At 43.3% G+C, this 25247-nt stretch overlaps 2 protein-coding genes and 1 pseudogene across 5 annotated transcripts in view; 2 read left to right on the forward strand and 1 right to left on the reverse strand.

Moving 5' to 3' along the window:
• Window positions 1–25247, forward strand: part of LOC121393056 — a 1743327-nt gene that overhangs the window by 806229 nt on the left and 911851 nt on the right. The gene's annotated exons all lie outside the window — the stretch shown is intronic.
• LOC121400993 overlaps window positions 1–25247 on the forward strand; it is an 840200-nt gene that overhangs the window by 619513 nt on the left and 195440 nt on the right. The gene's annotated exons all lie outside the window — the stretch shown is intronic.
• LOC121401144 lies at window positions 18530–19103 on the reverse strand (annotated as a pseudogene).

The following is a 25247-nucleotide window of genomic DNA, read 5'->3' on the forward strand; positions in this document are numbered from 1 at the left end:
AAGATGACTGAGCGGTTGTGTGAGGGTAAAACTGGGTGGTGGTGCTGATACAGAGGATTAGTTGAAGAAGGGAATGGGTTAATATCTCTGCAGGGTTAATTGATTAATATGTACATGACGGGGCTGAAAGACATAGGGACACATACTGATCTCTAATGATTGGAGGGAACTAGAATATTGCTTTACTCCATAGGCCACAATGTAACAGCATTTCCATTCAAGTCCAAGGCCCCTTTCTTAACACTGGAATTCCATCCACTTCCCACCAGCCTATTGTCACTATACCAGACATTTAGTATATGAAGGAGCTTGATATTGGCCAATGACTAAGCTGGATTTGTTTTTTGGGTACCACTTTCTCCAGGTTATGAGACGTCCTTTTGGGGTGGGGGGTTCCTGCTAAAGCGATTGAGTTAAAAACATTGGTGGCCTGGGGCACTAAGAGTTGAAAACATTGGTGGCCTGGGGCCCTAAGAGTTAAAAACATTGTGGCCTGGGGCCCTAAGAGTTGAAAACATTGGTGGCCTGGGGCCCTAAGAGTTAAAAACATTGGTGGCCTGGGGCCCTAAGAGTTAAAAACATTGGTGGCCTGGGGCCCTAAGAGTTAAAAACATTGGTGGCCTGGGGTCCTAAGAGTTAAAAACATTGGTGGCCTGGGGCCCTAAGAGTTAAAAACATTGGTGGCCTGGGGTCCTAAGAGTTAAAAACATTGGTGGCCTGGGGCCCTAAGAGTTGAATGAATGAATGAATGAATGAAGGATGAAATCCTGGAGAAACGCACAGAAACCTTTTAATGGAAAGTAAAAGATTCTTTAAAAAAGTGTAAAAAAATAAGAGGAAACTGCAAGAGTGAAAAAGGGAAAGAAGAAAATATTTAGTGGAGTATAAAAAACAAATTGGCCAACAGGAGCAGTTTGAGCAGGAACAGCGAGGCTTTAGCACAAGTCGATAGATGAAGGGAAGAAAATAAAGGGGCAGGTAACAAGCGGAGAGGCTTCTGTGTTTGTCATTTAAAGGTGGGACTTTTCTCCGTGGCTTTGTGCAATCCTTCCTGAGAGGCTGCCACACACACACATACATTTCTGGATTCTTATCTGCTGCTTGTCACATGAATTAAACATACAGTAGCACAAAACTATTTACTGCCGGCGGAGCAGAGCCGGGGAACCTCGGGCAGATCGACTAATCTCTCAAAAATTTCCCTCACCCTCCTGTTATCCCAACAAAGGGGCCTCGGGAACCCCTCGTAAGTTCATGCGAATCACCTGCTTATCCACTCGTCCATTAAAGGGGTTGTTCAGCTTTCAGTTAACTTTTAGTAGGTTATAGAATGGTGAATTCTACGCAACTTTTCAATTGGTCTTCATTATTTACTTTTTATTGTTTTTTATTTACCTTTTTTCTGATTTTTTCCAGTTTTCAAATGGGGGTCACTGACCCCATCAAAATAAAAGTGCTCCGTAAAGCTACAAATGCTCTTTTTTATTACTCCTCTTTGTATTCAGCCCCTCCCCTATTTATATCCCAGTCTCCTATTCAAATACATGATTATTCAAAGAGCTGCTGAATAAAACGTTAAACAACTCAAAAACCACAAATACAAAATTAAAAACCAAGGGCAAAACCTCAGAATATCACTCTCAAGATCATACTAAAAGTTAACTCAAAGGTGAACAACCCCTTTAAGTTAACTTTTAGTATGATATTTTGGTTTCCATTTTTTATTATTCGTGGTTTTGAGTTATTTAGCTTTTCATTCAGCAGTTCTCCAGTTTGCAGTTTCCAATATTTGGTTGCTAGGGTTCTTATTACCCTAGCATTGACTTGAATAAGAGACTGGAGTATGAAAGGCAGAGGCCTAAATAGAAAGATGAATAATAAAAAGTCGGAATAACAATAATTTGTTGCCTTACTGAGCATTGGTTTTAGATGGGGTCAGTGACCCCCATTTGAAATCTGAAAAGAGTCAGAAGAAGGCAAATATTAAAAAAAAAAACTTATGAAAAATAAATAACGAAGACCGAAAGATGTGTAGAATCGGCCATTTAATAAAATACTAAAATTAACTTAAAGGTGAACCACCTCTTTAATATAATGGCCCCACCCTGGGGTAGAGTCCTGTGAGGAAACAAATTTTGAAACCCGGACCTGTAACCCACACCCACATTTTTACCTACCTGACCCGCAACTGCCTGATCTGCAAACTGATCCGTGACTCGCTGACCACCATAAAGCAGGAAGTGTCATTGCTGGAAACGGGAAGTGACGACATCAGAAGTGGGCAACGCAGGAAAATTTTTTTTTAAAAAACTTTGATAAGATCCACAACTTGACCTGCAAACCCTCAGACTCCCAACCTGCATCTGAAAGTCCTTCCTACAACCTACAGGGCTCTACCCTGGGGTACTCAGACTGCCCTGCCTGGGAGCACAGGGAAAATGGCACCAATCAGCTCTCCAACACTTGGATGCTCCATTGGGGCATTTACCAATTTTTTTTTACCAATTTTAATATTCTGTCCTTTAAAAAAGATCAGGGCAGATAGACTAAATTTTTAAAAAGTTCCCTCGCCCTCCTGTTATCCCAACAAAGGGGCCTCATAAGCCCTAATGGAGGAGCGGCTGTGATTGAGTGGCATTGCACCCCTGGCCAGGGTCGGACTGGGGGGCCCGGGGCTGCTGTCTGAGGGCCCCCCTCCGTCCTCCCTTTCTGAGCCGGCACACTGCGCTGCGGGCAATACAGGAAGAAGGTGCGCAACAGTTTTTGCCCTTCGTCGGGCAGTCACTGCAGGAAAAAGGTGCCGATCTGGGCCGGCGGGCCCACCGGGTTTTTTCCCCAGTGTCTCAGCGGCCCAGTCCGACACTGCCCCTGGCACTACAACATAGGCAGCCTAAGCTTAATGATACTTACAAGGGATTAGCCATGAGAATCTCCTTGCACTTATCTAACATACACATTACAGGGCCATTTTGGCAGCAGCAGTTCTAGGGGGCGCACAAATTGGACAGGACATATTTGTAGCTGGTACTGCCCAAGCCCAGTGTAAGGGGCGCATGTCTGCTTAATCTGAAGTAGGATTTGGGGTGGGATAAAGGAAAGTAAAATAATACTATGGGTGTTATTGGGTAGATCCCCTCCAGTAACCCAATATTGAAACCTATTGTCCCTTGGCCAGGGTGCCATGAACCAATCCATGTTGTGCACCCAGGTGTCCCTTACGTAGGCTTGGGTTGGGTTCCATGAGCAGGGACTCCAGGGAGCAGAGCTTTCCTTGGGGAGTCGGAAAATGGGGGCAGCTGCCCTGGGTCCTGGGCATGACAAGGTCAGTGGGTAGTTCATGCCAACGGCACAATCTCCTGGTTATCGACTTGTCCATTAAATGGGCTGTTCATCTTTAAAGAGGTGGTTCATCTTTCAGTTAACTTTTAGTATGTTATAGAATGGCCAATTCTACGCAACTTTTTAATTGGTCTTCAAAATGTAATTTTTATTGGGTTTTTTTTTTCTGATTCTTTCCAGTTTTCAAATGGGAGTCACTGACCCCATCTAAAAACAAATGCTCCGTAAAGCTACAAATGATCTATTATTGCTCTTTTTTATCACTCCTCTTTCTATTGAGCCCCTCCTAATCATATCCCAGTCTCTTATTCAAATAAGCCAATGGTTACTAGGGTAATTTGGACCCTAGCAACCAGATTTTGGAAACTGCAAACTGGAGAGCTGCTGAATAAAAAGCTGCTGAATAACTCAAAAACCACAAATAAAAAATGAAAGCCGGGGGGAATGGCCAGCGCGTGCATGTAACCACACTCGTATCTTAACTGCTCCTGCTTCGGTGCCAAACGAAGGTGGAAAAACAGCAGTCCCAGGGTGCCCTAAAGTGCAGAAAATCAACAACCGCTGGCATATCTAGAAGAAGAACTAAGCAGCAGCCCCTGCAACTTACCTCATTCTATGGATCTCAGCCGAAAGCGCCGCTCTTGGAGGATTGCCAAGATGGCGCCCAGTCCTCATCGGGTGCATCCTCACCAGCGCGACACGGAGCTGAAAGAGCGCAACAATCAGATAAATACGAGGAGGGGACACAGGGCTTAACAGAGACACATTTAAAAGCACTGCTTACAAAACTCAGGGAAGATATTTGCTCAGACACAAAACCAACTGTGCAAGACTTAAAAACAGAGTTACAGGTCATAGCTGAGCGCACAGACCGTGTTGAAACAAAAATGGTGGAACTGGTTGAGGCGCATAACACAATGGCAGACACATTGAATACTCGGGATGCCGAGATCGATAGACTGCAAAATAAGATAGCAGACATAGAGGATCGATCAAGAAGAAATAACGTGAGGCCCAGGGGGTACCAGAAGAGATCCTGCAGGCTCAACTAAGCCAATATGCCCAAGAGCTTATATTAAAGGCACTCCCAGAGACCCCCACGGATCACCTTATCATCGATAGGATCCACAGGGTCCCTGAACCCAGAAATGCACCAAGTGAAGCACCCAGAGATGTGATCCTCAGAATCCATTTCTATCACATAAAAGAGGACCTGATGCTCTTTACCAGACAACACAAAAATATCCCACAGCTGTTCCAAAAAATACAAGTCTATGCAGAACTATCAGCAGCAACTTTGGCTAAGAGACACCAGTTAGCAGTGATAACTCAGGCCCTACGCCAGAATGATATACAGTACAAATGGGGGGACCAACACAACTGATTGTTCAGTGGCACCACAAAAATGATCTCCACTGCAGCGGAAGGAAAAGCAGCATTAACACAATGGAATATCCCAGTAGAAACACAACACAAACCACATGAGCCGCATGGAAGCGCCTGCACGTGGAAGAAGAGTGGATCAAAGACATAGGGAACCTTAACCTCCCACCACCACTATAATGACCTTCAACCCTGGGTCACTTACCTGGATTAATGTTCCCAGGCACCGGAAAAAGAACAACTAAGATCTCAACAACAGAAGATCTAAACACCCCCCCAATTCTTTTCTCTGCTACTGCTAGACTGTGTGCCCAGATAAGGCATGTATGCAAAAAGAGAATGGCCTAACCAAACGGCCAAAATGTACATATGTTTATAATGGTTTTGTTTACTTCTCTTTCCTCTCTCTTCTGCTCTACCCCTTCAATCCTACCCAGGAGACTGACATGACAAATGAGTAAACATCAGTTCCAGCTGCTGAGGAACCAGCCAAATGTACACACTATAGCACAACAACAAGTTCCAATGGGTCTCAAATGTTTTAGTATGAATGTGAAGGGCTTAAACACACCCCACAAACATCCATTGACCTTAGCAGAGTGCAAAAGGCAAAATGTAGATATTCATTTGGATTTTCGAACAAAAGATCAAAGCTCGATTGGTAATAAGCAATACAAAATGATAGCAGCGGCAACATCGAAAGCAGAAAAAAAAGAAGTGTAGCCATTCTGGCTAGAAGATCCCTAAAGGGATACTGTCATGGGAAAACATGTTTTTTTAAAAAAACACATCAGTTAATAGTGCTACTCCAGCAGAATTCTGCACTGAAATCCAATTCTCAAAAGAGCAAACAGATTTCATTATATTCAATTTTGAAATCTGACATGGGGCTAGACATATTGTCAGTTTCCCAGCTGCCCCCAGTCATGTGACTTGTGCCTGCACTTTAGGATGGAACTACTTTCTGGCAGGCTGTTATCTCTCCTACTTAATGTAACTGAATCAGTCTCAGTGGGACCTGGCTTTTACTATTGAGTGTTGTTCTTAGATCTACCAGGCAGCTGTTATCTTGTGTTAGGGAGCTGCTATCTGGTTACCTCCCCATTGTTCTGTTGTTAGGCTGCTGGGGGAGGGGTGATTTCACTCCAATTTGCAGTAAAGCAGTAAAGAGTGACTGAAGTTTATCAGAGCACAAGTCACATGAATGGGGTCAGCTGGGAAACTGACAATATGTCTAGCCCCATGTCAGATTTCAAAACTGAATATAAAAAAATCTGTTTGCTCTTTTGAAAAATGGATTTCAGTGCAGAATTCTGCTGGAGTAGCACTATTAACTGATTTATTTTGAAAAAAACATGTTTTCCCATGACAATATCCCTTTAAATATAACAAGTGTACAACATTTGGCTGACTCCAAGGGCAGATGTTTAATTGTAATTTGTAATGTAAACCAACAACAATATACCCTGGTGAATCTGTACTCTCCAAACACTACTCAGAATCTTTTCTTAAAACAAGCCCTGGATCAAGTACAAAGTCTCAAACAGGGTATTGTCATTATAGGTGGTGACTTTAATAATGTACCAGACCTGGAAATGGACAGAACCCCGCAGGCAGCTCTATTACCCCCACGATAACGTAAAACAGTAACGAAAAAATCTCTTAAGTTTTACTAAACTCCTAGCGCAATACAACTTATATGATATTTGGAGAGTCCATAATCCTACCATGAAGGACTTTACCTATTACTCAGCTCATCAAAAATCATATACGAGAATTGACCTATTCCTGATCTATCCCCAAACACTTAAGCAAACTCCTAAATGTGAAATCAAAAACACAACATGGACAGACAACTCACTAGTCGCATTTATACTACAGGAAAAACATCAGTTTACCACTAGACCCCTGTGGAGACTAAATGACACGCTTCTTACAGATAAAAACACCAAATTCACTAAGATTCGTAGTTGCGCCAGGCGTAACTTCGCCGCACTTCGCCACACTTCACCAGGCGTAGTTTCGCCAGCGCTTCGCAAATTCACTAAAATCCGAAGTTGCGCTCAGGGGTAGCGTAAGGTTGCGAAGTTGCGCTAGCGTTGATTCGCTAAGTAAAGCGAAGTTACGCTAGCGAAGGCTAATTTGCATACGGCGCGAAATTCAAATTTCAATGGAGGAATACGTATCAGCACTACAAATGCCTAGAAAACCTTCAAATCATCAAATAAAAATTTTATTTTGCCCTACACATGTGCCCACTGTTTAGGTAAGTTGCCATGAGTCAGGAAATGTAGGGGGGAAGGAGGGGAGCCCCAAAAAATTTTTCGATCTTTTTCAGCCTATCACCCATAATGTAGAAAACACTACTACGTTTTTTGAAACAATCCCTATCTACTCTATTGCGCTTCGCCAGGTCTGAGGTGGCGAAGGAAGTCTAGCGTAAAAGGTAGCGTTCAGTACACTGCGCGCGTTAGTGAATTTGCGTAGTTACGTCGCTAGCGAAACTTCGCCAGGCGTAAGGGTGCGAAGTAACACTAGCGAAACTACGCCAGCGTTCGTTAGTGAATTTGCGCAGTAACGAAAATGACAAACGCTAGCGAAGTAACGCTAGCATTCGGCGCTTAGTGAATTTGCCCCCATGGATCAATTAGTATTACGGATTTCTTTCCCCTCAATGATAGCACTAACGGGCCAGACCTAAACCTCTGGTGTGACCATAAGGCAGCGGTCAGAGGGCAACTGATCAGTATTGCTGCCTATAAAGCCAAACTAGCTAGAGCTAAGCAAGAACAACTACTAAATAAAATAAATGAGTTGGAACAACTCAAACACACGCACCCTCTTCAGATATTATAGGCCAGTTAAATGGACCAAAAGAAGAGCTAAATCTTATTCTAAGCAGATGCCAAAGTCAACTTACTAAACACAAGAGTATAAACTATGCCATGGGAAATAGAGCAACTGCCATTCATAAAAAGCAATTGGTTCAACAAACATTACAGCAGAGAATAGGGAAAATACATTCGACCACTCAAGAGGTTAAAATCAACCCAAAAGATATAGCTGATACATTTGCCCAATTCTATAGTGACCTTTACAACATGAAGGATAACCCCTCTATTACTAAACCTACCGAGGTGGAGATACGCTCGTTCCTGGAGCATATACAACTACCAGGTATACCTACCATAGCAACCTCAACCCTAAATAGCCCAATAACAACAAAGGAATTTAGGAAGGTGATAAAAAATATGCTTCAAAACAGGTACTATAAAACCTCGCTACGCTATTAACACCTTACCTTACAAGAGCCTTAAATGCAGCAGCAACTACAGGGAAGTTTCCTCAAGTGTTGAAATCATACATTTCGACAATCCCCAAGCCAGGGAAAGATAGCACTAAATGCCCCAACTACCCCCGATATCTTTATTAAAAATATATGCATCTATTTTAGCAGACCAGATTCAGACAGTACTACCACACTTAGTCTGTAACGACCAGACAGGATTTGTTAAACACTACAATACTAGAGGGCTTATTACATTGATACATCAGCTACATAAAGATAACATACCATTTATGGTATTGCCATTGAATGCCGAAAAGGGGTTTGATCGGGTAAATTGGTTATATCTAAAATTAGTCCCAGAGTCATTCAAATTCCTTCTTCACTAATAACTGCCATTATGGCCCTCTACTCTGACCGCTCAAGTGAATGGTTTCCTGTCAACCCCCTTTTCCTTATCAAATGGAACCAGGCAAGGGTGCCCACTCTCACCTCTTATCTACATTTTAAGTATTGAACCATTAGCCTATGCAATTAGGAGCGCACAAAAGATTAGAGGGATAACACTAGGCCCACAAGAGCATAAAATTCTATTGTTTGCTGATGATATTGCACTGACAATAACTAACCCTGAAGTTGCCTTACAGGAGATGTTTGAATTGATTGGACATTTTGGCAAACTGTCATACTATAAACTCAATATTACCGAAAAGCAAGCAATGCCGGTTTGTATGCCAATATCGGATACCAATAAGCTGAAAAAGGAATACGACCTGGACTTCCAAACCACAGCAATCAGTTATCTGGGAAGCAAAATAACAGCAGATTCGAACAATCTTTATCAACAGAATTACACCACAATACTTAAAGATACTCAAACAACTTTACAGACATGGAAAACTTCATATGAATCCGGAATTGGCATAATTAATGCTGCGAAAATGCTGATTTTACCAAAAATTCTATACAAATTTAGGACTTTACCCATTCCACTAGACAACTCCTTCTTTAAGCAACTCCAAAGAATAATACAAGCGTTTATATGGAACCATAAGAAACCAAGACTCGCACAGGACATTATGCAAGCCCCTAAGCAAAAAGCTGGTTTGGCATGCCCGAACCTACGATTGTACTATAGGGCTACTATCCTAGACCAATTGGCCGACTGGCACTTACCTCTGGATGCTAAAAAATGGGTAGACATGGAAAAATGGATATATAAGTCTCACTTTGGACACACTGGAATATCACATATATGGACTATGGGGACACATCACCGAACACGAATGGAGCAACTGCCCTTATCAATTAAAGCAACACTGCTGACCTGGTATGTAACCAGGCAAACCGCAACCTAACCATCCCATTATCTACGCTACTACTGATCAGCATCTTGGAGGAGGGGATACAGGACTTAGATCTAGAGAAATGTCAGAAAGCGGGCATTTCAAAAATAAAAGATCTATATGACCAGGATGGACTGAAAACCTTTTCCACCCTACAAACGAAACATGATCTACCAAGTGCCCAATTCTACACTTATTTAAGGGCACAACACTATCTCCAAAGGAACAAATGGTTAGGGGCACACCAGCCGACTAGATTTGAACTTCGATGCTGGGCTCCCACAGGAAGGAAAAAGGGAACTACAATTATTTATAACTTATTACTGGACTATGATACAGGAAAACCCCTAGCAGCAATGGACAGATGGCAGGACAATCTACAAATGCCGTTAAGCAAGGACTTATGGCACCGCCTCTTTAGGCAAACATCAATATTCTCCAGAACATTAATCATCATGAACTATCCATCAAGATTATGTACAGATGACACCAGAAAAGGAACACAAAGCCTTCCCCAAATCAACAAACCTTTGCTGGAGGTGTCAGCAGGAAGTGGGCACTTTCCTGCACATATGATGGACATGTTCAATTGCAAAGAAATTTTGGGACTGTGTCAACCAACTTATAGTAGAAGTTACGAAAATACAAACCACGTTTCAGCCTGCATTAACGCTACTGGGCACTATCCAAAGAGATAGAAGCTCCAAAACAACAATTGTGCAAATACTGCTGGCGGGCAGGAGCCTACTAGCCCGGCATTGGAAAAAAAAGTACATTACCGGCAAAAAGAGAGATATAAAAGGAAATAGAGTGCATCCAACTATATGAACGAACATTTACCCAATATCAGCACGGGCTGTAAGAAAAGCATACGAGAGAAACTGTATAGAAATGTCCAAGTAGTATCAGAAATAAGACCTAGAGCAAATGTGCAAAGCTGAAATATGAATTACCGTATTAAGAACTGTTGCCAGTACTCCTCCTCCCCCTCCATCCCTTTCCTCTTCTTTCTTTCTATCCTTATCGTTCCTACAAGAAATGATATGTAAAATGCAAAAATCGTAAATAAAAAAAAAATGGAAACCAATAGAAAATTGTCTCAGAATATCACTCTCAACATCATCCTAAATGTTTACTCAAAGGTGAACAACCCCTTTAAGTTAACTTTTAGTATGATATATTGGTTTTCACTTTTTATTATTTGTGGTTTTAGAGACATTTAGCTTTTTATTCACCAGCTCTCCAGTTTGAAGTTTCTACAATCTGGTTGCCAGGGCCCAAATTACCCTAGCAACCATGCATTAATAGACTGGAATATGAATAGGAGTGGGCCGGAATAGAGTAATAGACACAATAACAATAAATCTGTAGCCTTCCAGAGCATTGGTTTTTAGATGGGGTCAGTGACCCCCATTTGAAAGCTGGAAAGAGTCTGAAGAATAAAAAATATAAAAATAAAAAAAATAATTAAGGCCAATTGAAAAGTTGCCTAGAATTGGCCTTTCTATAAAATATTAAAAGTTAACTTAAAGGTGAACCACCTCTTTAATATGGTGGCCCCACCCTGGGTTAGAGTCCTGCACGGAAACAATTTTTGAAACCCAGAACTGTAACCCACACCCACATTTTTACCTACCTGACCCGCAACTGCCTGATCTGCAAACTGATCCGCGACTCGCTGACCACCATAAAGCAGGAAGTGCCGTTGCTGGAAATCTGACTTGGGCTAGGAAGAAAAAAAACATTTAAAAAACATTTAAAGGAGCATGACAAGGTCAGTGGGTAGTTCATGCCAACTGCACAATCACCTGGTTATCAACTTGTCCATTAAATGGGCTGTTCACCTTTGTTAACGTTTAGTAGGTTATAGAATGGCCAATTCTACGCAACTTTTCAATTGGTCTTCATTATTTACTTTTTATTGTGTTTTTTATTTACCTTTTTTCTGATTCTGATTCAGCAAACTGGAGAGCTGCTGAAAAAAAGCTGCTGAATAAATAAAAAATGAAAACCAATTGCAAATTGTCTCAGAATATCACTCTCAACATCCTACTAACAGTTAACATTTTAGCATTTCTAGGTCGCCCAAATACTTTCTGCCTCACGTGGAATGTCAGGAGCTCTCAAACTACTGATGATGCACATTATCAGTTGAGTGGAGATCAAGCCATAGGGACCAAACTTTGACAAATTTTGCGGGGCATCCTCTACTATCGTCAGTGAGCCTAATGGCCGGAAGCAGTTAATTAACAAGATTGACCCATTGGTCCACCGTAGGCGCATTCTGCCCCATCCAGTTCATTATGATCCTTTTTTTTTTGCATAGAATATTAGAACTCTGGCCAGGGACTTTGTTTTATTTTGTGGGAAGTAGCTATCTATTAGACTGAGCAGATACGTGTCGGGAGTGTTCAGATTTGGAAACTCCAGACTATTCTCCAGATATTGGGTAACATCTCGCCCAAATCCTCTAATTGAGGGGCATTCCCATGCCAGGTGGAGAAGGGAGAAATTCAGATCTTGGCACCTGGGACACTCCGCCTACGGACGCCCACCCATTTCTTGTAATTTTATAGGTGTGATGTACAATTGGTGAATGAACTTGAATTGTATCATTCTATCCTTGATGGAGATCAGGTCCTTGTATATAGACTCCGTTGCCTCCTCCCATTGGTCGTCATTCATAGTCGGCCATATGTGTGACCATTTTGTTTTGGCTTAATCAAAAGGTGAGGGGATTAAGACAATCAGGCCTCGGTATAGTTGAGAGGTAAGCCTCTGGGTCTGAGGGTCCCTACGTGTGAGTTCGGATGGAGGGGTCTTGAATTCCAAAGTAAGGGAACCAAATTGGGCTTGAAAGGAGTGCCTGAGTTGTAAATACCTATAAAATTGTATGGTCTGGGCTCCGCCTTCAGTTGTATATACGAAGGGAAGTTATTCTCCACCAGTAGGTCACCCAAAACCTTGATCCCTAACTGTGGCCAATAGTGAAAGTCCTGGAGACTCACAAAGTGGTGCAAGTGGGAGTTCTTCCATAGCGGCAGATATGGTGACAGAATTTGAGGGATATGACCTGAGGTTTTGCGAGCCGCAGTCCACGCTGTGGCGGATTTGACTTGCTAAAAAATAATAGTACAAATGTGGGAGTCCGAGTCCACCCTCTAGAATTGGGGCCGTAAGTTGGTTCCACGATAACCTGGGCACTTTATTGGCCCATAGAAATGGAATCAGAATGGAGTTTATTCTAAGAAAAAATATCATTTTAAACATGTTCACTCTCCCCCAAAGAGTAAGTGGCAGCTTGGACCAAATTGTTGTTGTAGTGCGGAAATGATCTACTGTATTATAGGCTCAATGTTGTCTTCAATGTAGAGGGTCGAATCCACTGATATTAAAATTTAAAAAGTATTTAATCCCTTGGGTGCAATTTGGCTGGTGGGGGTCTACATCAATTGGCATTATTACTGATTTATCCTTGTTAATGTTAAGTCCGGAAAACTTGCCAAACGTCTGGAGTGTTTCCAGGATGGCTTGTAAAGAGTCTTGCTAGTCGGCCAGAAAAAGCAAAAGGTTGTCAGATTAAAGCGCCAGTTTATCCTCCAGAGTGCCGTTTTTAGCCCTTTTATGACACCCTTGCCTGGTGCCCCGCACCAATAGAAAGGGATCAGAGAGTGCCCCATTAAATGTAATCCTTTGATATAGAAGCTGGATCCAGCCAATGAAATGGGGAACAAATCCAAAGCGCCTGAGAGTTTCCCAGAGGTACATCCATTCTACTGAATCAAACGCTTTGGTGGCGTCTAAAGATACTATTATCCTGGAACCTATGTTGTCATGTTGGGTTTGTGGAGGTGTATACACCCGTCTGAGGTTAGTCAAGGTGGATTTTTCGGGTATGAACCCTGTTTGATTGGAGTGAATGATGGAGGAGATCATCTTAACCAGTCACATTGCTAGGATTTTGGCAAATATTTTGGCGTCTGTGTTGATCAGGGAGATTGGCCTATATGCATCGCATTGTTCAGGGTCCTTCCCTTCCTTATGTATCAGAATTACGATTGCAGCATGGAATGAGAGAGGAAGAGTGCCTTCCTCAATTAGGAATATTTCATGGAGGCGAAGAAGAAGGGGATTGCTTTGCATGACATACCACGCCACTGGAAATCCATCTTCTCCAGGGGTTTTACCCGTCGAGAGTGAGGCCAGGGCATCTGCTACCTCTAGTTTAGTGATTGGACTATCCAAATACAGAGCCTCCTCAGGTGTCAGGTGGAGGAATTCTATAGAGCCCAGGAATTCGGATAGTTGTTCATCAGAGTAATGAGCTGGCAAAACACTGTAAGATGTCCTGTGGGTTAGAGACCAAGGTCCCCCCCTGGAGTTCCTGACTCTCAGGATCAGGGTCTGCAAGTCCCGTAGGTTAGTAGGTCTGGCCAGCAGTTTCCCTGCCTTGTGTCCTTGATCAAACACCTTTAGATAGAGGAGTCCCTTTTTTGTTAGTTTAGTTTGAAAGTTTCCTTTGGGCCTGACTCATACACAGTTTGTTGCCTTCCGTTTGCTCAGACTTATACTTTTTTTCAGTCTCCATAAGGGCCTGTTCAGCCTCCACCACCTCTGCTTTGCTTAAAGTTTAGGCAGTCGCAACTTCCTTAATCAAAACACCCCTGGCAACAGCTTTGGATGAGTCCCTTAACAGAGCAGGAGAGGCCGTGCCTTGATTGATGGACCAATATGCAACATATTCCTCCTGGGCTTGGGGATTAGAAAACCATAACAGGTTAAGTCTCCAGTTTGCCCGTGCTATCTTGGGGCCTGGTGCCAGAATCACTGATAACGGGGAGTGGTCCGAAAATGCCCTAGGGAGGTATTCCACCGACTCGACCAGCTGTGCAAAATCAGCGGAGGCGAGAGCCATATCTATACGTGACAGTGAGCCATAACTGGGGGAATAGCAGGAGTATTCATTCTCAGCAGTGTACACCATTACAGAAAAGAAAAATTTAGCACAGAACAGAAAAAGAAACAATAAAAACATGCTTGTCCATATCGTCGCTCTGCTTATGTAGAGACTTTATAACCAGCCACTATATTGAATGGTCTCGGGATTAAACCAGGATTAAAGATAAGGTACGGAGCTGCCATCTTGGATCCGCCCCCCCCTTTAAATTAACTTTTAGTATGATATATTGATTTTCACTTTTTATTATTTGTGGTTTTAGAGTCATGTAGCTTTTTATTCAGCAGCTCTCCAGTTTGCAGTTTCCACAATCTGCATGCTAGGGTCCAAATTACCCTAGCAACCACGCATTGATTTGATTAAGAGACTGAGAATAGTGAATAGGAGAGGCCTGGATAGAAAGAGGAGTAATAAAAAGTAGCAATAACAATAAATTGTTTTTAGATGGGGAAAGCATCAGAAGAATAAGGAAAATAAAAAAAACTTTAAAAAAGAAATAATGAAGACCAATTGAAAAGTTGCTTAGAATTGTTTGCTCTATAACTTACTAAACGTTAACCTGAAGGACCCACCTTACGGTAGAGTACCCGCACCCACACCCACATTTTTACCTACCTGACCCGCAACTGCCTGATCTGCAAACTGATCCGCGACACGCTGACCACCATAAAGCATGATGCCTAGCCCATCAGAAGTGGGCTAGGCAGAAAAAAAACATTTTTAAAGGAATAAAACTTGACCTGCAAACCCTCACACCCCTCAACCTGCATCTGAAAGTCCTTCCTACAACCTACAGGTTCGCTGTTTTTTGGGGGGTACCCAACACCCTGCAGGGCTCTACCCTGGGGTACTCAGACTCTTAGGACTGCCCTGCCTGGGAGCACAGGGAAAATGGCACCAATCAGCTCTCCAACACTTGGATGCTCCATGGGGGTAACAGATTAGGAGACTGATATATTTTTTTGTACCAATTTGAATATTTTTTCCCGGTGTCCCGCCAGCCCATTCCGACACTGCCCCATGCCAGTTTTCAAATGGGGGTCACTGACCCCATCTAAAAACAAATGCTCAGTAAAGCTACAAATGATCTGTTATTGCTTTTTTATTACTCTTTCTATTCAGCCCCTCCCCTATTCATATCCCAGTCTCTTATTCAAATAAGTCAATGGTTGCTAGGGTATTTTGGACCCTAGCAACCATATAACTCAAAAACCACAAATAAAAAATGAAAACAAATTACAAATTATCTCAGAATATCACTCTCAACATCATACTAAAAGTTAACTCAAAGGTGAACAACCCCTTTTAGTTAACTTTTAGGATATATATGTTTTCATTTTTTATTATTTATGGTTTTTGAGTTATTTAGCTTTTTATTCAACAGCTCTCCAGTTTGCAGTTTCCAAAATCTGGTTGCTACGGTCCATATTCCCCTAGCAACCACACATTGACTTGAATAAAAGACTGGAGTATGAAAGGCAGAGGCCTAAATAGAAAGAGGAGTAATAAAAAGTTGCAATAATAAATTTGTAGCCTTACAGAGCATTTGTTTTTAGATGGGGTCAGTGACCCCCATTTGAAATCTGGAAAGAGTTAGAAGAAGAAGGCAAATAATAAAAAAATCTATAAAAAAATAAATAACGAAGACCAAAAGTTGCTTAGAATCAGCCATTCTATGAAATACTAAAAGTTAACTTAAAGGACTTAAAGGAGACGCACAATCACACTGGCCAGTCAGGGAAAGCGCAGATTGTGAGCGGCCTGAGCTGGGTAGCGCTGCGTGCAGAGAACTCAAGCTGAGCAATGGGTAAGGGCAACTGGTGGAGGTGGGAAGTGGTATAAACCCCACAGAGCTGTCAGGCAGAGGGAATATTCTTGGTGCCAGAATAGCCGTCTTTCTCTGATCTGATCCGTAGCCGGATGGCATTGGGCAGGGGCCTGCCATTCACAAACACGCCGTCCAGCTCGTTCACTTCCCCGAAGGCAGGCTCTGCAGAGAAACACGGCTCCCTTTACTGCTCCATACAGTGTGATTGCGCATCTCCGCAGCAGCAGGCAGAAGGAATCTTCTCGGTGCCAGGGTAGCCATGTTTCTCTGATCCGGAAACAATGCATTTACTATTAGAGAGAGCCTAAAAATAATGCAGGGGGTTCTGGGTTTCCCTTGTGCATGGAAGGTACGCTGCTTTCTTACAGTGGGGACAGGAATAATGACACCGCGGCGGCCTTCTGAAGAGCTGGAGAAGGAGATTGACGCGCTGTCAATGAATAGCCAGGGAGGAGAAATCGAGCGCCGCAGGATGGATGGTCGCCCTTTCCGACGAGAAGGGGAAGCAGAGTTTCTGTGAGTTATTTCTTAATAAACGCTTTGCTATTTTAAATTTTAATTTGTCTTGGTGTTTTTTTTCGTTGTATACTAACGAATTTTTTTGTAAAAATATTTGATGATACTGGCCCTTTAAAGGTGAACCCGGACCTGTAACCCACACCCACATTTTTACCTACCTGACCTGCAACTGCCTGATCTGCAAACTGATCCGCGACACGCTGACCACCATAAAGCAGGAAGTGCCGTTGCTGGGAACGGGAAGTGACGTCATCATTAGTGGGCTAGGCAAAAAAACTTGTCCATTAAATGGGCTGTTCACCTTTAAAGAGGTGGTTCACCTTTCAGTTAACTTTTAGTATGTTATAGAATGGCTAGTTCTACGCAACTTTTAAATTGGTCTTCATTATTTACTTTTTATTGTTTTTTTTTATTATTAACCGTTTTTTTTTCAGATTCTTTCCAGTTTTCAAATAGGGGTCACTGACCCCATCTAAAAACAAATGCTCCGTAAAGCTACAAAAGATCTATTATTGCTCTTTTTTTATTACTCCTCTTTCTATTCAGCCCCTCCCCTATTCATACCCCAGTGTCTTATTCAAATAAGTTAATGGTTGCTAGGGTAATTTGGAACCTAGCAACCAGATTTTGGAAACTGCAAACTGGAGAGCTGCTGAATAAAAAGCTAACTTAAACTAACTTAAAAACCACAAATGAAAAATGAAAACCAATGGCAAACTGTCTCAGAATATCACTCTCTACATCATACAGACAGTTAACTCAGAGGTGAACAACCCCTTTAAGTTAACCTTTAGTATGATATATTGGTTTTCACTTTTTATTATTTGTGATTTTAGAGCCATTTAGCTTTTTATTCAGCAGCTCTCCAGTTTGCAGTATCTGGTTGCTAGTGTCTAAATTACCCTAGCAACCACAAATTGATTTTGATTAAGAGACTGGAATATGAACTGAACGCCAGATATCAGGATGCCTTACTATCGCAGGCGAGAAAGAAAGACACCCATAGTTTCTCAGTATTTGGAGATTTCTCGGCAGAAGTCCAGCGCCAAAGAGCAAAGTTCATGGATGGGAAACGGCGCCTCCGAGACCTTAACCTGCCGTACGTGATGCTGTATCCCGCCAGACTGCGAGTTATCGTGGAGGGACAGACGCTTCTTCACCACGCCGCTCAAGCTCAGCAACTGGCTGGACACACAGAAGATCCGGGTCTGACACCTTAAGGCACGACAAGAGCAGCAGCATTTTCTCGTGACCAAAGGAAAGAGCCGCCCAACACGCAAATGAATGTACAGTGAGTAAGGCCTGTTGAATGTTTTGTTCTGTATAACTGATATCATTGCCAACAAGGCCAACCAGAACTTGATTGGACACTGAGGGGACAGTACATACCATCTATTTTATGAGTTGTCTCTTCAAAGCTATACTCACATACTAGCTGTTAACCCCATGGAACCGAGTAGGTGCACTGCTAACTTTAAAGTCTTTTACACTTGTTTATTCACCAGTTCCCAGGTGATATGTGTTTTTCAGTTTACGACCCTAAGGGGCCCAGCAAGAGTGAACTCCTCAGTTTAGCTGTGCTAGTTAGGGAGAAATTCTGCCAAAAGATGGGGACATGGGCGGAAGGGGAGGGGGCTGAAGGGGGAGGATACTTAATGGTTAAAGGACCAGTAACATCAAAACATTTTTTTTAAAAATTCGTTAGAATACAACAAAATAAAACACCAAGAACATTAAACTTTAAAATCACAAAAAGTCCACTTCCGCTCCTGTTCAGAAAAGGCGACAGGGCGACCATTCATTCTTCGGGCACTTGATTTCTCCTCCCTGGCTATTCACTGACAGCAGCATGTGAAGAGGAACAAGGGACACTAAGCAGCAGCAGTAGCGCCTGTCTCCTGCACCGTGTCTCCCACCTCAGCGACTCGGTCCACGTTGAGCTGACTCTGCACATCGTGAGTGAGGGTGCGGCGCAACAGCAGCAGCTGCAGAGTTGGGGATGGAGGCGCCAGGGAGATGGCCTGGCCTTGGTTTGAGATAAGCCATGAGCCGCCTCATCTCCTCGAGTGCCTGGGCTTGCATGAGGATGTAGTTCTTGGCCAGGAGCAGGATGGCTATCTTGGAGAGCTTGTGGACCGAGGGGCTGTGCACGTAGGGAATCACCAAGCGGAGCTCGTCCAGAGCATCATTCAGGTCGTGCATTCGCCTCCTCTCCCGGCCGTTGATGTTGAGCCGGAGAGTCCTCTGCTCCTTGGACTTCTTGCCTCCTCCGGTAGCGCATGGGGCATCCAGCTTCATTCCTGCTTGGGAGGCCATGTGCTCAGCCGATCTTAGCACCAGCTCGTAGCACCCATCGCTGTCATCATCCGGGCTCTGCTCCTCTTCCCCTCTGCTCTCTGTCACCGACACCCTGCCGCCAGCGCTCTCACCGTATTTGGCGCACATTTGGTGGCGGCAAGAGATTCAATGGTTGTACCCAGGCCCGGACTGGCAATCTGTGGGTTCTGGCAAATGCCAGAGGGCTGCCATAAGATGCCATAGAAAGTCACTATTTTAGTGGGCTGGTGGGGAGCTCAACATGGCCGAGTCGCTGAGGTGGGAGACACGGTGCAGGATTAGTGGGTTAGCGCTGGCTCGGGGTTCTCAGTCCGGCATTACTCTCGCTATGCAGCTAGTGTGCGCTGTCTTTTTCCTTTCCTGCGCGGGACCCCCTGAAACTGGCGTTAATGAAGTTCCTGCAGTCGGTGCCCTTAAGTGCCAATTCTCCCTTTCTCAGTCCCTTGGGACGTTTGATTTACCAGTGTTGCTCCTGTTATAACTGGGATGTAGAGAGGGCAACTCCCAGAACTAGAGCTTGTAGATCCTTCAGCTGCCCCCGTTCGATTGCAGTTGGGATTAGCCTGGCCCAGACTAGTTAGCCCAGTCAGCCTGCTTCGGGTGCCCTCTCCCTCTCGCTAAAACTCTGATACTCAGGAACGCTTGGTATGATTACACCGCTTATTGGTGCGTGATCTGCTCTCACCAATAATGCTCCGCACTGTTGATCGCCAGCTGCCCGCTTTCCGACATGTACATATCATGTGTGACGGGATGACGATAGACGCAGGTGATGCAGAAACCAGCGCGGCACAGTGTCTGTCGCCCTTGTTGCTCTTTTTCTGAACTCGGACGGAAGTGTGAGTTCGGTAAGTTATTGCTTAATAAAAGGCTTTGTAATTTTAAAGTTTTTTATTTGTCATGGTATTGTTTATTTTGTCAGATCGCTATACTAACATTTTTGATGTTACTGGTCCTTTAATAAGTTTGCATACGTGCATTATAATTTTAATGTTCAGGTACGATTACATGGTGCAAAAAATCCGGAATTGGTTTTGTCTACGCTGCACAACATGCTACTGAATGTATAAATGTCTAGAAAGTGTATTAGCTGCAGAATGTCAGGGTTTTAATAATCCCAATTTAGCGCAGATTGCCACGACTAGGGACTACCTCATAAAATCAAATGCCGCAAAGTAATTCTACTGCAGGAAACCATTTCAGACTCGCCACGAAACTATAACGAACGTCTTGTATCGACCTGCACGTATCGTTGATGGTGGACGGGGCATCAGGCTCTCTGAAGGCTGCCCCCTGCTGGGTGGGATTGGTTCTACCAAGCCCCTATACGTCCCACATTCTCTTTGGAGTAGCTAAATCTAATACCTAAAAGTGTACCCCTTTAGTATTCTGAACTCCATCAAAACAGACAACAAGGGGCATGATACATCTTTTTATACATGGCTTTCCTCCAATCTCTCAAGAGGTGGTTGTCTCATGCGCTCCTTACTATATGTACCTCCCCCTCTTACACAGCATGAGTGGTTGGCTTGCATTACTAATCCAATTTTATAGTCCACAGGTCCCCGTATTGTGCCCGTCTTTCATCTCTGAGTTAGCCGATATAGGAGACTATAATGTCCGTCTATAGACCCCAGCATGATAAGCCTCGTAGATGGATTAGCTAGACTGAGTCCTCGCACCTCCCCGCGACTACAAACCTATTTACAGAGGCTGGCCCTGGACCTAGTGGAAATATGGAGACCATTATCCACCTAGGGAAGTAAGGCAATGACCATGTTCTCACTACCTCACATATGATTCTGTCCACGATAGATCATGCCTTTCTGAGCCAAAGAGCGCTCACATCAGTTTAATAGACTAGTTAGAATAACCTGCCGAGAGGCAATCTCATGACTACGCACCAACATTGGAATTAGAATTGAGGCTAGATAAGCTCCCAGCAAAGCCAGACCTAGAATTGGTCTCTTAAATCCTCTCTCTGGCTTGCACTCTATCTTAAAAATCTGCAGGCATAGAGTAGAAGAAACCATTATCAGACCTTTTAGGGCCATTGAGGATTCAGAGACCACTCAATGGGGGGCAGGCACTGAAGGGCATGCTCCGTGAGTTCCATTATGTAGAAATCAATGTCCTACAAGGAGAGTAACACATTACGCATTAGGCATACAACAGCTAGAAACAGAAGTAAATTAGGATAGAAACACAAGTCGCAATACATCCCACAAATCAAGGATTTGAGCGAAACTGAAAAACTCAGCGCAAGAGGCGGTTGCATACCTATATGACTGAAAAGGCAAAGCAACAGTACCTTTTCTCCAAGGAGGTAAATGATTCTCGAGCATTGGAGAAAAAGCAGGGAAACATGCTAAGGCCCACTTGTCCAGACGAATACTCAACACCCCTCTGCTTTATCGGCCTCCTTAAAAGACACAAATGGGAATCCAACGGCAGATCCGTTGGGAAATACTGACCTGTCTGCGCTCTGTGGCGCTGAACAACTGAACCCCTTATTTCTATCAGCAATTGACATTAATAATACGACAGAATTAGTAATAACTACAATGTATTCATCATTCATATTAGCCATCTATTATAACTTATATAATGTACGCAGGATTGCTCTTGGATGCAACCGGTTTAACTACTAATTAACGGGATTCTTAACCGCACGCTACGATTCTTTTGTAACTAAATTAATCAATTGCTACCCAAGAATTTCAGGCTTGATGCCTTTACCGGCTCGCAGGGATTTACAAACAGATAACTATTCTTGACATTCTATGTGTTAGCAACTTCTCCATATTATACTTTATTGGGTTTCTATCGGGCAATTTGTCCAGTTTTCACAAATAGCTTTGTACCATCGTCTCGCCTGTTGACAACAGTTTACATTTGTTTTATAAAACAGAAACAGACTTGAAACCACATAAATATTCAGCCAAACAGCTTTTGTTTTATCGAGTTTAGATGTCGATTATCAGTGTCTATGTAAAATTCGATCCGCCTCATCCCGATATACAACACAAGGGAATGTATATTTTGAAATTCCCTTCAACTAGACGGAGGACACGTTCACACGCGCTTTTCTCCTATTGTTTGCTTTAGTTTAGACCGTTGGTCGAGCTTCTTATGACACTAATAACCCTGGCACACTATGACTACACCCCTCAACAGAAATACCACTGTAAATATAAAAATCTTTCTCTAGTACACTAAAGAGAGCAGACATCTACAAATCAATATCCACACATCGGCAAACTCACAGGGCACTCGCTCACATAGTTTCATCTCACTATAACAATACTATATGACACCACTCACTGGCTCTCAATCTTTCCATTTGTTGCCTAGACGAAATGAAATAATACAGAGAGTGAAGTTAAGTGCCATAGACGCCAAAGATCCCGCTCGTTTGGCACATCCCAAATGAGCGGATCTTTTCCCTGATATGCCATTGACGAGTATGACTATATCGCGGGTATCTGACACGTTCAGCTTGTATCGACAGAGACGATTCCGATATGGATAGCGCACATGCTGCCGGCCAGGAAACGGTGGCGGTCAGAATCAAACCTGATCCGATTCGACTAACACGACCCCATCTGCCGCCGGCCGAAACCAGTCGGTCTCACTCCTCCACAACACATCGAACATCACGTATAATCCTTGATTTGTACGATAGATCGCGCGTCCATGGCCGTTTAGTAGTGAAAAGGGAGGGAGAGAGGGTTCAGTTTCATATAAGTACACGACGTCTTCGGAAACATGGGACATCACTAAGGCAAGAATTAAACAAAGCCGTGATTTCTTTAACTATTTAAAGAAAAATGCAGGAAAGTTCTGTTTCCACCAATGTTGCTATAAACACTAAACAACCCTCCTACAAAGTCGAGAAATTACGCCAGGAGCACTTTACTATGAAAAAAGGATCCAGTTCAAGAAAGGTGAAAGCAGGAACCCTAATTTAAAACTTTTTAGAGAATATTTCCCCCATGATCCGGATTGGAAAGCATCTCTTGTGTCCTGGCGTCGGTGACGTGTGGGTCGGTAGACTGTAAGTCTGCACAGTGTTCTGCGATGTCTACTCATTCTCCAAGATCAACAGGCACTTTGTCAATCGTGAGCACTCTACCATACAGCCCTATGTTACTCCCAGACATGTGGTGCCTATTACGTACAGTGATAAATAGACCTCTTCGGGAAGCGACGTGTGAATGTGGCCGTATAGCAGGCGTATAGTAGAGAGATGGTGCCTATAGTAACAGTGGATCAAATAGTCTCATGCGGGCGGAAAGGAGTCGAACTCCGTGACTCGCAGGCAGCTTTATAGTAGGATGAGATTAGTGCCGCTACTAAGTAACACGATAGCATAACCTAGTCTCTGGAAGGGGCGTGACTGTGGATCAGCAGCCTCATACTAGTGAGAGCATTGGACCTTGATTGGCTACTAGTAACACGTGGAAATAGCTCTTGCGAAGTGGCAGTGTGACTATGTAGGGGATAGCAGGCTTATAGTAGTGAGAGATGTGCCTGTTTGAGCTATATCAGTGGAAAAATAGTCTTCTGAAGGAGTGCTGACTGGTGGATTAGCAGTATAGTAGGGAGAAATGTCGTCTATCCAAGAACCAGTGGACATAGTCTCTGGAAGGGAGTTGGACGTGGAGGTATACGCACGGGCACCTAATAGTTAGGTGACTCCTAGAGATTAGAGACGATAGATCATGTCTATAGTAACAGTGGATAAATAAGTCTCTGGAAGGGATGTGACTGGAATAGCTAGGCTCATCATTTAGGAGAGCATGTGTAATAGTTAACAGTGGATAATACGTCTCTGGGAAGGGAGCTTGTGACGTGGGATGCAGTATAGCATAGGGAGAGATTGGTGCCTATTATAAACAGTTGAAAAGTCCTGCGAAGGAGTTGACTGTGGATAGCAGTATAGTAGGAGAGATGGTGTCCTAGTCATTCAACAGTGAGATTCAAGATACGTCTTCTGGCGAAGGGAGTGTGACTGTGGATAGCAGGTATTAAGTACGGACAATGGCTGTCTTATGTAACAGTGATCAATTAGTCCGGTGAGGGGAGTGTGACTTGTGGACTAGCAGGTCACTACTACGTATCGGAAGGATAGTGCCTACTCAGTAACATGTGGATAATGTGTCTCTGGGAACATTAGAACGCTCACACAACGGGCTTCATACCACCCACGTGTATCCACCACCTATTCGCACTACCGCAGTGTGACTGTGAGATAATTAGGAGTTAAGGTGCCTATAGTAGATCCTCAGGTTGTGTTTATAAAAAAAACTTATTTTCCAGTATTCTTGAAAAGAAATCCAAGAATATAGGCTTTACCCAAATTTAATTCCACAGTCACTTTCCATGTGGACACATGACACAATCCATATGTTTTATCATTTTATCCTGACATGTAGAGCCGGCCCTGCCTTCAAATTGTGCCTGTAAATTATCTTCCTTTCTGGTCAATGTTTTTCAGATGAGTTTGTTCCCACACAGCCGGGGGCCTGAGGAACTTTATCAGTCAGGTGTTGAAGTGTTCCACCAAGGGCCACCCCACAGAGTAATTACACCATCTCCTCTAAGGGAATTCGATTGGGTACTGGTTACAGTCGGCCTTCATTGGGCCTCAGCACTTTTCCAAACTGTTGAAAAGCCGGTTTTATTTATCATTTAAATTCTTGTTGTTTTGGCAGCGGAATCAAACAACCACAATAGAACTGAAGAATTTCATTTAAAACTGCATTGAAATAGACCAATAGTGTATTGCAATGTGTGCAAGTGACACAGGGCTATGTACGTTGCCATTTTGGAACAGAATTTGACCTGGTGGTATCTCCAAGGTTCAATGTCAATAGGTGCAACAGGTAGATCCACCAAAACATGGAGAAGCAGCATTAACCCCCCCACACACACACTTTTCTTTTTTGGGGAATATTTGGGCACATGTTATTAACAGCCCAAACATTATGGTTTTAAGTGCAGTCCAGATGAGTTTGACTCCAGGAGGCAATGTAGATGTTCTCCAGCAAGTGGTTCTCCGCAATGTCCTTTCATCTCTTTCAGTCTTCAGGGTGTCCTTTCAATTCTCTGAGCATTTTTGTCTCTTCCAATAATCTGGGGCTCCTAATCAAGCCTTCATATGTATTTTTCGGCTTCAATCGCAAAGTAAGTTTGATTTGGTCAAGGATCCACTTGTTTGTTCTCTTTGCCACCAAGTCTTCTAAAGTC

This window comes from Xenopus laevis, chromosome 3L (assembly GCF_017654675.1).
Source record: "Xenopus laevis strain J_2021 chromosome 3L, Xenopus_laevis_v10.1, whole genome shotgun sequence".
Lineage (NCBI taxonomy): Eukaryota > Metazoa > Chordata > Amphibia > Anura > Pipidae > Xenopus > Xenopus laevis.